Source organism: Callospermophilus lateralis, chromosome 8 (genome assembly GCF_048772815.1).
Source record: "Callospermophilus lateralis isolate mCalLat2 chromosome 8, mCalLat2.hap1, whole genome shotgun sequence".
Classification (NCBI taxonomy): domain Eukaryota; kingdom Metazoa; phylum Chordata; class Mammalia; order Rodentia; family Sciuridae; genus Callospermophilus; species Callospermophilus lateralis.
The window spans coordinates 94,294,788-94,299,867 of NC_135312.1; the positions used below are offsets into that span (position 1 = coordinate 94,294,788).

The 5,080-nt window shown below is 43.2% G+C and overlaps 1 pseudogene; it reads left to right on the plus strand.

Annotated features, from left to right (window-relative positions):
- Positions 1-2,608: 2,608 nt before the first annotated feature.
- Positions 2,609-4,574, plus strand: LOC143405755 (MAP/microtubule affinity-regulating kinase 3 pseudogene; annotated as a pseudogene).
- The last annotated feature ends 506 nt before the right edge of the window (positions 4,575-5,080 follow it).

The following is a 5,080-nucleotide window of genomic DNA, read 5'->3' on the forward strand; positions in this document are numbered from 1 at the left end:
TTCTTCATTTTGGGAAGTAAGGAGTAGGTGGGTTTCAACACCACATTCACGGGTGGAATTCTTTTGCACTGGGCTGGCAAAGTGATTCCCTGGGTAAAAAGGTGACAAAAATTGTTTGCCAGAGGGTGCCCTCTCTACCAATCCTTTCCCTCCTGACAGCCATCAATCCTTTTGCATCAGCTGTACTTTGGGAGATACATATATTCAAGGAATGGAGACACCAAAGATATCTTGGTTACAAAAAGAAATATCAAGGATCTGGACCCCAGGCCACGGATAAGCCTGGCTCGTCTCTATCTAACTCCAGACCAGGGCTGCCCTTCCAAATTCACAAAAGAGTGAAATGGGGATTGTGAGACCCCCATCAAGACCTCTTTTTGTTTCCAAATGGGATCCAAGTCTTCCAAAATCTCTTGAGGCTGACCTCTCTTCTGTCTGCTCAAAAACTGGGATAAGCTAGATCCTCCATTAAAACAAAAATCCTTGATTCTCTTTTGCATTGAAGCCTGCCCTCAGTACCTTTTGGGAGATGGAGAACAATGGCCACCAGAGGGGACTCTAAACTATAGTACCATTCAACAACTAGACTTATTCTATAAACAGGGGGGTAAATAGAGTGAAGTTCCTTATCTACATTTTTTTTTTTTTTTGGTCTGAGGGATCACCCTGAAATAGCAAAAGATTATAAACTTGACACTCAGACCTTGGCCACTGTATGCTGCTCTAAACTGAACCCCCAAACCCACCCAAGGAAAATCTCTTACTGGGGGATGATAAGCCTTCATCAGAGGAAAAGGAGAGCCCACTTGCTCCACCCAAAGAGGAGGTTCCAGTTCCCAAGCCTACCTCTCCCCTTTTGTCCTAGTCTAATGGGTCTAAAGACAAAGAAATCATGCTCAAAACCCTCCTTACCCAGGGCAAACCTTTCCCATGGTTAGGGGACTCCCAAGAGGCTCCTCACTCAGGGTATTTCCCCTTAGGCAAATGCTGGAAGAAGAATTTAGACCAGAGATGATACACATTCCTTTCCCACTGACTGAACTAAAGGTCATAAAAAAGAACCTAGGTAGCTATATTAAAAACCTGAAACAACATATTCAAACCTTCCAACAGCTGTCAAATCTTACTTAGCATGAAAAGAGTTATGCTACTTTCAAAACAAACTCTGGCTTCTCTGGGAAGACAAAGGGTCCTAGAAAAGGCCATTAAAACTGGAAATGATTATTTTATATATCAGGGAGGAAAGGTGACAATGTCAGGAAGAAGCTGGGATATCCCTAACGGTGACCAAGCCATCCAAGTCACAGAATCACATTGGAATACTGACAGGGAGAGGGATGACTGGGACAGACATCACTTCTTGTACTGTGAATTGGAAAAACTAAAAAGGGCTCAAATCAAACCTTTCAATTATGCCCAGCTGGCCACTGTGATTGAAAGGGGAAAGGACCTTCTCCTTCTTCCCCTTCTTCTACTTCTCCTGTTTCTGCCCAGTCCAGTGTTGGACTGGAATTTTCAGGAATGTGAGCTAAATAAACATTTTCTCTTAATACGTTAATTCAGGCATTTCATTAGAAGACAGCTAACTAACAGAATCCAATTCTTTCTTCAACCTAGGGTTTTTTAGCACTGTACTCTAGTCAAACTTCTCATGGATGGTTTGTACTCTTATATAACCCCTTTTTTTTTAAACTAATCTCTCTTTTTTTTTTTTAAGAAAAAGTTTTAGTTGTAGATGGATACATCTATCTATCTATCTAAAACTATTTATCTATCTATCTATATGTGATGCTGAGGATCTAACCCAGTGCCTTACACCTGCCAGGCAAGCACTTTACCACTGAGCCAACCCCAACCCTTATATGAGCTTAAGTAAACTAGTGAAGGCATTGGTTCTGTGGGTTTTGTGGGATCTTGGTGTTCAAAGAAGCTCAAACAAAGCAGGATATGTTTTTTCTGTCATTTCTTGTTAATAGCTAGGCAGTTGCTTTTGAGTAGAGTCTAAATAGTGTGGGGGTTTTGTTATGGACATTTGACATGAAAATCTGTATTGACAGAAATTTGATAATGAAGTTTGTGTGAGCTGAATCCAGAACTTTTCATCCCAGCATTGCATATAACCATTCTTTATGTAATTAGTACCTTTATGACTACATAACAGCTTCTAGAATGAGAATCTTGGAAATGAGTAAACCTAGAACCACTCCTCCTTTACCTTCTGCATCCAAAGTTACCTAGGAGGATAATTTTAAACCAGGCAAGCATCTTTTGTTGTGGAAGACATTTGAGGATATTTTTTTCTTTTTTTCAAAAATTTTGTACTAATTAGTGAGGCTATTTTTTATAACCTTTCATCTCCAACTCCTTTCTTGCTTCCCCTTCCCTTGCCTAGCCCTTTCCTGTCCTAAGCCTGCCAGTGGTACCCACAGACATTTATTAGCTTTACTAGTTGAGTAGATTTAGGAGTTTATTTTTTTCTTCTGTTAAATCATCAAAAGACATGAAGAGCAAAAGTAATAGACTTCTCCAAAGAGAAGAACTCCCAGAGTTGGGAGTCCCATAAGAAAGTACTGACTTGTTCTTTTCATTGAAGAACCTTGCACATACCATGCATACCTCACATGGAGATAGGCAACAAAGAAGTCACCTCCCACACTGGGAACTCTGGACCACAATGTAGAAACTCCATAGCTTCCTGTGCAGATGAGCAGCCTCACATCAGAAACTACAGATTGTTTGAAAATGATCGGCAAGAGGAATTTTGCAAAAGTGAAATTGGCATGACACATCCTCACAGGCAGAGGGTTGCAATAAAAATAACTGATAAAACTCAGTTCAATTCAACAAGTCTACAAAACCTCTTCAGATAATTAAGAATAATGAAGATTTTAAATCTTCCAGATATAGTGAAATTGTTCAAAGTCATTGAAACTGAAAAAACAATCTTCTTAATCATGGAGTATGCAAGTGGAGGTGAAGTATTTGACTATTTGGTTGCACATGGAAGAACGAAGGAAGAAGAAGTAAGAGCTAAATTTAGACGCATGGTGTCTGCAGCACAGTACTGCCACCAAAAGCAGATCATTCACAGGGACCTCAAGGCTGAAAATCTGTTGTTAGATGCGGATATGAATGTTAAAATAGCAGATTTTGGTATTACCAATGAGTTTACTCTTGACAGTAAACTAAACACGATTTGTGGTGGTCCTCCATATGCAGTCCCAGAGATCTCCCAGGGCAAGAAGTCTGATAGACCAGAAGTCGACATACGGAGTCTTGGCATTATGGTGTACACCCTGGTCAGGGGGTTGCTTCCCTGTGACTGGCAAAATCTGAAGGAATTAGAGAGTGTTACGAGGGAAATACAGAATCCCTTTCTACATGTCCACTGACTGTGAAAACCTTCTCAAAGGCTTCCTGGTGCTAAACCAAATTAGGCAAGGAACTCTAGAGGAAATCATGAAGGACAGGTGGATCAACGCAGGCCTGAGGAGGATGAAATTAAACCCTTTGTTGAACCAGAGCTAGACATCTCCAGATCTAGCAGAAACCTTTGATTTGCTAAGATGCAGCCAAGCAGCCACCTCAGCCACGGCACCGGCCAGTCTTCTCGCCACAAAGTGTTTCAAGCCAGGAGCCCCGACGGTGCAGTGACCATGCTGGACCAGCTCTTCCTTTAGTTGTGGCATATCCGAAGAGGAGTCCGAGCAGCACTTCAGATAGTGACCTCAAAGAAGATGGAATGCCCTCCTGGCAATCAGGTGGCAGTGCGGCGGGAGGAAAGGGAATTGCTCCAGTCGGTCCCAGGCGTGGGAACACAAGTAATCCCAAGAAGGCAGATATTCCCGAACCCAAAAAAAGCTCCGCTGTCCCCAGCAGCAGCACTGCATCTGGAGGGATGACACCGCGGAGTACCACAGCGGACAGACGTCCAGCGATCCAGAATGGCAAGGAGAACAGCACCATTCCGGATCAGACAACTCCAGGGGCTCAACCCACAGTGTTAGCAGCGTCGCCACCCTGGGCGGAATCCATCTCCTAAGGGACACTTTCCACCGCCCCGCGGAACTGCGAACCGCAACATCCAACGGCCCTCCTGCCTCGCGCAGCCTGTCCCAGGAAGCTACGCCACTGTCCCAGACTCGAAGCAGAGGCTCCACTAATCGTTTTAGTGAATTTTTAAAATATTTATTTTTTAGTTGCAGATGGACACAATATCTTTATTTCATTTTTTTGTGGTGCTGAGGATCGAACCCAGTGCCTTATGCATGCTAGTCAAGTGCTTTACTACTGAGCCACAATCCCAGCCCCTCTTTTTAGTAAATTAACTTCTAGTTCCACGGATCCCAGAGAAATCCGCAAAGTACTGGACCCCGACAGCTGCGACTATAAGGGGAGGGGAGGGAGCACTTCCTGCTTTCTGCGTCCGTGGAGACCGACATGCACAGAACCTGGTGCAGTGGGAGATGGAGGTGTGTAAGCGGCCAAGACTCTCCAACCCGCTCCTGATCAAGCAGAAATCGGAGACATCCAGGGTTTTCAAAAATATTGCTTCCAAAATTGCCAATAACTGAAGCTGTAACTCAGTCATTATAGTGTAAATTAACTAGCACTTTAGTGGTTTCTTGAACACTGATGGAAAATATAGAATGATATTTAGGCAAATAAGTCTGCATCTTCTAAATAATGACAGTGAAGTCTGAGGACAGGCGCATGCCCGGGAGCGGAAGCTGGCCTTTTCTAGGAATGCACATATAACCCTGTGCCTCTGTCTTGTTTCCATTGCCCTGGAATCAGCCTGTAACACCACCTGCACGTGTCTCCTTGTTGGTGTGAGTGGAAGGTGTGTGTGTGCAAGGAGCGTGTGTGGAAACATCTCACACTGGCAGCCAGAGTGGTTACTAGTACCTCTGTGGGAGATCATTTGGTGCTGAAACATTACAGTTACCTAGGAGGAAGATACTGAATTACTGCTGAGTTGAGCTTAAGACTTGTTGATAATTAATATAGGTTTATGGGTTTTTTGTCTTGTTTGTTTTGTAGGGTTTTTTAAAGTGTAAAATGTTTATAGTTGTGAACA